Genomic DNA, 10,179 nt, shown 5'->3' with positions numbered 1-10,179 from the left:
TTTTGATAATAAGAAAAAAATTTTCTTAGGCTTAAATTATAATTTGTCTATCAGCTATATAAATCAACTTGCGTAACTTTTCGAGTAAGATAAGTACTACAGCGTTCGCATGAATACGCACTGCAACAGTCTTTATGCTATATTTCCTTTACAAAATCGTAAACACAAGATGCGTAGTGTAAAATCTTAAAAGATTCAATCAGAGAGACATTTTATATTTATTATTTATTATTTATTACGCAAATTATTCATAGCATTTAGATCTATTATACAAGTTACGAAAGTCATACTAGATATAATCTGTTAGATACTATAATTGATTACATAATTGATTTGTGTTGTACACATACTTGACCGATATTGACAGAGCACGAACGAGAAATCAATAATTCGCAATTTCATTCACTCGACATCATGCAGTAATTAGTTCGCAGTTGTTTATTTTTTATATTCCTGATTGTGATGGTCGATAATATTTGGTTGTCAACTAGCAGACTATGGTAACGCAACAGTAAAAAAGTGCATTGCGTCCGGCCTGACATCAATTATACTTTGCGATGATTAATCGCGGAACTTCCGTTAAAACATCGCAAAAAAATTGTGATAATAATTCTGATGACAAAAATTTACGCCACTTGCAGTTATTTAATTGCATTTTATTGTTAAGAAATTAAACGTAAGAGATAATAAAATCAATTAATGTTGTAAAATGCATTATAATATGTATAAATAATATATATAATATATAATATATAATATATATAAATGTTAATTATGCGTAAAAGTAATTAAAATGTACTATCTCTTTGAATTTTTACAAAATATTAAATTTTTTCTAATAATAATTACATCATTCTAAACAATTAACAATTGCTAATTTTTGTTCTTTATCAGATATTTGTGTATTAATTCTAAATAAATAAAAATATTACTTTTAACGTTATTCAACTCTAATTAATTAATATTAATTAAATAATTATATTTAATATAACAAATAATCTTATAAGATTTATAAATAATGAGTACTTTAATTTAATGGTTAAATTATAAGTAATATATAATATCAATATAAAATAATTGAAAACTTATAATACCTTTTTTTATAATATAATCAATACAAAATATAATTCAAAACTTATAATACCTTCTTTTTCCTTTATAAAATGCTTATAAAATATAATAATACATTAATTTTTTTCAATCATTTTATTTTTATTTTGCCTTTCACTTTTCTTTCCAAAAGTTTTGCCATCATGTATATAGAGCACATTCCGGGACGATAGTCAACGACTTACGAAAGAGAGATGTTTAGAACGTATTGCCCGAGGCGACATATCTATCTTCATTCTATAATAAAGAGACGTCATGTATTGCTATAGATACACCGTTCATCGCAAAAAAATCGATTTGATATATGAAGCGAGCAGTTCATGATACTTTATATACAGATTATGAAATCTTTATTTTTCAGAATTTAAAATTACAAACAAGCTTTGGGATTATGTTTCTCTCAGTTGCGATTAAAATTATTATCAAACATGACTTTTCTGTTATTATCAATTAGCACATTAAATCTTAATATTTGCAAATAGAAAGAAAGAAAACATTTTTAAATAATATTACTACACTTTGAAGTAAAAATATTTAATAAATATGATATAAAGTAATAATAAAGAGGTGAGAATAAAATATAAAAATAAATAATTTAATACAAATTGAATTTTTACAATGCTTTGCTAAACAAAACGATAAATATATATAAAAATTAATAATGGCATATGGATATTTTAATTTAATTAATTCGATATAAGCAAATGTAACAAGATTCATAGTTATAACAAGTTCATACAATTCGTTGTCACAACAATTCATTATCATAATATAGATATGACAAATTCATTTTCAAATTTTTCATGAGCTACTTAAGTTAACGAAATAATTTACAGTTATAGATTGCTATTTTATTCATCAGTTTTTAAGGTATGCATTACACACATACGTTATGCAATTTACTAATAATACAATAAAAGTGATTTATTTTGAAATGAATGCTATATTCTAACGCTTAATTAATTAAACTTATATGATAAATTGTACATTGTGCAAAGGAACCAATTGTATATAATTGAATCCTGAATTGATATGAAATTGAATTACCTTAATGGTACACGAGAAAATTGTATAGAGAACTGCAGTTTTCTTTTCCCGATTTAATATCTTGTTTCTCCGCGACCTCGTCCGCGAATAAATAATTGGATGAAAATGTTAACGATTTTTCAATCGTACATATATGTACACATGAATCTATGACAATAAACAAGAAATCGAATATAACATTATTCACAAAGAGCAATGTCCTAAAAATTGTTCATTGTATTTCGTGAAATAAAACTAAAATGTAACCATTATATAACCTTTTTTTCTTTTTACATAATAAATTTTGATAAAAAATGTAACATGTTTCAGTCATAAAACTTAATTGAATTTGAACTTTTAGTTTAATTAGAACTTTATTTAAATCTAATTGAAAATTTTTCTTAAATTTTATATTAAATTTGACTAAAGAATTTTTAATTTCCAATCTTTATTATGTAATTAATCCTCAATTTATTTTTATTTATTATATAATTCAATCTCATATTAATTAAAAGAAAAATATATCCCCAAATTTAATAAAAAATAGCATTCTTTTAATTTATTCACACGCGCACACACACACACACACGAATTATTTTATTTATACATGTGAATTACTTAATGCACGCAAATACATTCATGTATTTATATCAAGATGATAAATGATAAATGATATTTTTACGATAAATGATATTTTTCCATTAATAATAAATTATAAATTTACATGATTATTTAACTCAATTTATATAAAAACTTAATCTATAATTGCTATGTTTTAAGTGCAAAATTAATAGCTTACTGATAGAAAAAGAAACATGCGTACCTAAACGAACAAACCTATTCGCGCGACGAAATCATAATGTCAAATTCATATTCTTCTATAACAAGGCAGAGAAAACAATTAAACGATTGACGCAATTCTCGTAGATAATAAGTGAGAGCCGCACACCTTCGCGAGAAAATTTACACGGTACGTTGACTTCCCTCGCGCGCATGAATAATGCATGGATGTGGAACGGGGTGTAAAGTTTAACATGCTACCTTTAATTCGACAAACTTGTTTTTACGTAACATCGTTGGCAATATTTCGTTGGTTATTTCGATATGCGTCGAAACATGGCGAAAATGTCAGATTTGCTGATGAGCTTAAGAGCTCTTATATCAAAAAATAGAACAAGAAAAGTTTGTGACAAAATCACACTTATAGTTCAAGGATACGAGCAAGTTGCACTGTTTTCCATGTATAATACTAGTATGTACGTTCTTTTTACATAAATATATTGGATCAAATCTCTTTCGGTTATAATATATATTTGAGATATACACTATAATAATCAAATATATCTATAGATAATAATATATATAAATAATATATTTATATAAATAAATACTAAAAATTAAACATTAATTTATATAATTTAATTCTTCTAAAAATTCTTCTTTATTTTATTCTACATTTTATTACTTTATATTTTTTTTATAAATTTGATTTTATTATTTTAAATATTGTAATAAGGAGATAATACAAATAAAACATATTAAAGTTCTTATTGCAGTCTGTGTATATCAGTCATTATAATTAATGTCGTGTCTTTTATAATGAGTAATTTCTTTTTCGTACTTTAGTATTATAAGTAATATATTTAATCTTTATTTTGCTATACTTTATTTTACGAAAACAAGGTTAACCGCATCACCATGGCAGAAATTTAAACACTTATACACATGTATTTTGGATTGAGACATGTGTGTGGTCTGTAATTTAAATGACAGAAAGCTTTATTATACGCTTAATGCGCGGACGCGTGTACAAAAATTTGCATGATCACAGGGTGACGAGTTACTTTCGGGTGGTCTTACCCTCTCTTCACACAATCAATATTTTATATAGATCTCGGTTTTCACTTTCGAACTTTGATACACACACACACACGTATTGTGTGTGTGTGTGTGTGTGTGTGTGTGTGTGTGTGTGTGTGTGTATAATGCATTAGCAGTTAATAATGTCATCAAGCTTTGAATTACGTTAAGAATTAAAGATTATTTTATAATAATTGAATTTATACTTGCGCAATATACATTTAATATTAAATGCGATTTTCTTTGAAAGATTTTCATACTTTAAAAAACATAATTGTGTGTGAAGAAATTAAAGGAATAATGTAACAAATAGTATTGCAGATAGTATAAATATGTAATATTGATATTATTAGAAAATTTCATTATATATATTCTTTTATATATTCTTCGTACATTTTATTAAAGTTTTAAAATTCATCGATGTGCAAGCGATGTGTAATTTGCTGGCAAAATAAAAATAGTTTTATGATTGCGTTTTTAGAACTAGTAACTGTTTATATACGCATGCAAGATTTTTTCTTATATACATAGCAAAACTAGATAAGGAATTTTACAAAAACACACGCAGCAATATCACTAAAATATTTTCTACTTGGAATGTAATTGTCATTACTACTATCTGACAGCGATTAAAAAGCATATTTTCTCTTCACACTGAAAAGTAAACAAATGGTTTCATATGTCACAAGATCATCGCGAGAAATAGACAATCTACACACTATGAACTAACACTCTACACACACACATTTCGCATAATTAATATATAATAAATATCAATATCTTTAAGAAAGAGAATTCTAGTCATATAACTCTAATTATATAAATTAATAATAATTTATAATTTAAAACTACAAAAAGTGCAATAAATTTTATTATTTGGCACACATTTAATGGCAAATTATTCTAAGTATCAATAATATTTTATATAAATGTACATATATTATAAATACCAATTAATTTAATCTTGCTTCAAAATCGTTACTTATGTAAAGGTATTTTTTATTTAATTATTTCGTAAAAAACAAATACATTGTATATATTATATCAGTATTATAATATCTTTAAAAATCGTGTCAAGATGTTTTATTATTATCACTGCATGCTTTTAATCGCATTTATTTCTACATTGATCGCGAAACATCTCTTATTCATTCTCATAAAGGTGAAACACAATTACTTTAAACACTTCATACAATTCTCAGTCATGTTACCAAGCAACTTGAGATACTTGGCACGTCAAGTGTTCTCTTGGCCCGTATGAGCAATTTTCTGGCCTTCATTTTTACAGTTTTATCTGCGGGCAATAAGAAAACGTTACAAATACTGATGACACGCGAGACAACGCAGTCTGCCTTCAGTGCACTCAACGTCACTCATCATTTCATAACGTGCTTTATTACACCTTGTTGTCTTTATTATTTGAATACATTGCTACATATTTGAAAAAATATAATAATTTATTAAATTTATAATGTTTTATGTAATGATATGACAAATCTTAGAAATTTTTTAAATAGGTTTTCATTACAATTTTTTAAATTAAATATTTATTTTTTAAACATACATTTTTATAGAAAAATAAATTTAATGACAAGGACATATTTTCGTAATTTTTTAATAGTACAAAAATTGCTTATCATTTAATCATTGAATTATTTAAGATTATTAAAGCATATGTATAAGATTTTTGCTCTGAAGGACTTAATAAAATCAAATAATACAGATTAAAAAAACATAATTAAAAATGTTTATAGAAATATCCATAATCACATGAAAATACAAATGAATATACAAATTATTAGATTTTTATTAGATTTATGCGTATTTGAACAATTGATTGATGTATACATTGAATAAATAAAAATAAATGTATATATTTAATGAGAGATAAATATAAATATATAAAGAAACTCTGTTCCAAATATCTGGACATAGCTGTATAGAAATATGGTATAGGTATATCATTGATATTATAAATTCTTTAAATTATTGACTATATCACTATAAAGATTATCTGAAAGTATCCGCGAATATGTATTAAATGATAAGAAACTGTTGAAATAATTGAAATAATTATTTATAATTGATTTATATGTTATTATATTTATATAATATTTATACAGACGTGTAGTAGAATGAAAAACAAAACAACAAAATTTGTATGACAAAGAAGACTCTTATAAACGGTACTAACTTTATCCTATCTTCGCATCAAAGAGGATCATAGAACGATACATTATTCATCGTTGAGTAACATTATTGCCGCCTGAGGCGGTATTTCACTGATTTGATTTTGATCAATTACTTCGAAAAGAATCGAAAGTTTCACATACATATATACACATATGCATAGTCTAAATACACGAAGTTTACTCTGTTATGAGAGAGAGAGAGAGAGAGAGAGAGAGAGAGGAGGGAGAGAGAGAGAGAGAGAAGAGAGAGAGAAGAGAGGAGAGATGATTACCAGCCGAGATGAAACATTGTGATAAAATCGAACCATTTAAGCGAATGTTAAAAGAATATATATTATTTAATGTTATTTAATGTAATTTAAAATTATATACTACAAATAGCTGAGAAAGCTAATAAAGGTCAATCAATCAATCAATCTCTCCTCTCTCTCTCTCCTCTCTCTCTCTCTCTCCTCTCTCTCTCTCCTCTCTCTCTCCTCTCTCTCTCTCTCTCTCTCTCGACTAAATATTTAAATATAAAATATTGTGATGAAAGATTATATAAGATTAAAATTTAGCTTAAAGAACAAGAATTGTGCCAAATAAATATTCGATTTTGCAATCGATTTATAAAAAGTTATTAGTTTTTTATTTATTCTCATACTAATTTTATAATTAGTATGAGATTATTTTAATATAGCTAATGTAAATCTAGATATTTTTTACATATTTTAATATTAATTTTTCTCGAATATTATAGATTATATAACATCGCCGGTATTAGAGTCAGAAATTGTTTTTTAGTATAATATTGTATAATTAAATGTAAATAATTAAACTTTAAAAAAAAAATAAAGAAAAGAATATATAAGAACTCTAAATTTAAATATTTTAACGAATATTTACGACATAATTTTGAAATTAAGTTTTTATAATATGTCATAATTTATTATAATTATTGCTTAACTTCTCATGAATATTATTACGAAGAAAAAAATAATTTATTAACAAATTATTTCAATGTAAGGGATATATTTTAAAATGTTTTACTTTTTTTAATATTTTGATTTATGCTTAAGTATTATATATTTATACTTATTTTAAGAATTACGTGTCCGATCATGATACATCGCATCATCTTTTTTTCAAACCTGTCGAAGTTAATCACGTATTATTCATCTTTCGACAGTGGGCCAACTTGCGAGTGAAATGTATATCCTTGATATCAGTCAAGGCGGCGCCGGAAATTCCTCCCTGAGATTTTTTTTAAACGGGTTTGACCGGTATAGGCATTATCGTTACATACGTAAATGATAACATGTTTGTTGGTGAGAATACTTGAATCCAGGCCAATGATATAACACAATGATCGAAGTAGACCAAATAACAAAGGCGATATCAAAATATCGCACACTTGAGGCTAATGGAAATTTAATTTTAAAATATTTTTACTTGCTGGTGAGACAAATTAAAATAAAATACTAGAGAGGTTTATATGTTTATTTTCAAGTGATTATATTATATATTTCTCATCCTCTATTTTTTTCGTATTAAAACTTTCTAAAAACTGTTTTATTGAATTATTTGTTATGTTTAAAACTTTAGAACTTTATATATATGTATATGTATATAAAATACACATTTTACAAGTAATATGTTTATAAATATGTACAAAATCTTACATTTAAAATTTTATAAAGTTTTAAATAAAAATTATTATATGCTTTTTTTAAATAAACTGTCTAAATATTTTTCGCATTCTAAAAAACTTTATTATTATTTGCTTATACTTATTTATTTATACATATGCTTGTACCGTGAGAATTGAATCGAGTGTAAATTGTCGATATTTTTATTGGCAATTAGATATAAAATATATGTGGAAAGTAAAATAAATTACAATACTATTTTTGAAATAATAACGTTAATAATAGTCTTGACAACAAATGATTAAAGATTCATACAGCGCATATCGATATTTTGCCGTAGATATTCTAACCATAATTAAACATGGTTATTGAGCGCGCGTACTTACCTAAATAAATAACCGTTCATAGATACATATAGCGGAACGAATATTACGCATGATTAAGCATTGGATTTGCATATACGTTTAACGCATTCATGGCAGCGATATAGACGCGATTATCTAAAATGTCTACGTATCCAATGTTATAAGTTAGATAATGTTAGATATAATAGATAATAATATAAAATCACATGAATTTTCTATGTTTAATATATATGTATATATATATATATATATATATATATATATATTAATATATATATATATATATATATATACATATATATAAAAAAGAAAGTCTTTTAAGAGACACGCGCTAAATATTTTTATCTCGATCAATGTCTGACCTGACAATCGTTGGTATATTTTTCATTTATAAGCAGATTTTATTTTTTTATATATACATATACATATACATGGCTTTGCCAAGAAACATGCGTTTAATAACTATATACACATTCAATAAATTAAGTAATAAAGTATTCATAAACTTTAATAGCATATGATTAATATATAATGATTCTGATGCCATATACACTCTCGATGACATAATACATCAAAGGAAATTTTGCATTATCTGTATCTCGCGTAATCATAAATATATACTATATAATTTTATGATTACGCACGATAAATAATGCAAATATATGAAATATTTACCAAGATATTTATATAATATATACACACACTTTTATAATTATATATAGAGAGTATTATAAATATCTTGTCAAATGTTTTAATTTAAACCGTTACATATTTTTGCACATGTTGAGTATTCGTACTTATTGGTCATTAAACTGCACGACGGTTACAGAAGATGTGGGCGGATAATTAAGATGTTATCGCACATAAAACGATGCTGCTTGACAAAAAGAGTGACAGATTTAATTTACGGTGAAATTTTCTCGCTCTCTTGGAGCTCTCATCCACTTAAATTAATTCAGACGACTATGCTATCCAGATGATAGCTATCATGTCTAACGTGAGTGTTGTACGTCAGTTTAAGTCGACATGTATCAGTTATTAAGCAAAAGAATATATAGTGTTTTATTTAAACTATAAATATGATCTTAATATAATTTATAATGTTTCCAATGATAGAGAAAAAATATTTTATATAAAATAAAGTATAATAATTTTTATCTATAGTATATTTTATATAAAATTGCTTTATATAATCCAGCAAGAAAATATATAATTTTGCAATATTTTTTAAATATTTTTTTATATGTTATAGATTTTTTATATGTTATAGATAGCTTTTAATTTGATTTTATAAACATATTTTTAAAAACAAATATAAATTTGGTCCTGAGAGACATGTCTTTTTTTTAATTGTGAATTATTATGAAACAGAAATTTACATGATATGCATAAATGATTGGCATAAAAAATACAAATATATTGACATACAATCGTGAAAAAGATAATCTATATGTGAGCTTATTATACAGGATATTTTTTAAAAATTAGTCTACCTGTTGCAAAATGGCAGTTACGATATCAAAATTCAACTTATATATTGAATTATTCATGAAGACCTATGATATCTTAATGAGGAAGAAAATAGAGCTAATCCTAGGACAGAATAAGTACAAAAAGGGTAAAACCTTGGCATTTCTTGCGATTGCGACTTGAATAATAATTCTCTCTTTCCATGATTTCTTGTCTTGCTTTCGTGACTCTGGATTCTGTGTGTTATTTACTCAAAGCCATCCAGAGTCAGATCATTGCAAATTCAGATGCAATCGTGATTGCAAGTCGTTATGGTCTTACGATATCATCTTCTTGCGATTTTTAATTTATTATCGAATGTTTTATAGTGTGATTATATATATTACACGCAATGAAGCAGTAAAGAATATGACAATTTTTAGAGGATATATTCTTAAGCTTATGAAATAGTTTTTGAGATAAAGGATGAAGGATAATATTTATAATATTATTTTTATAATAATAATAATGTTTTTTATAATATTACTA

Source organism: Camponotus floridanus, unplaced genomic scaffold (assembly GCF_003227725.1).
Source record: "Camponotus floridanus strain SB8 unplaced genomic scaffold, Cflo_v7.5 scaffold26, whole genome shotgun sequence".
NCBI classification, from domain to species: Eukaryota; Metazoa; Arthropoda; class Insecta; order Hymenoptera; family Formicidae; genus Camponotus; species Camponotus floridanus.
This window is presented reverse-complemented; position numbering follows the sequence as displayed.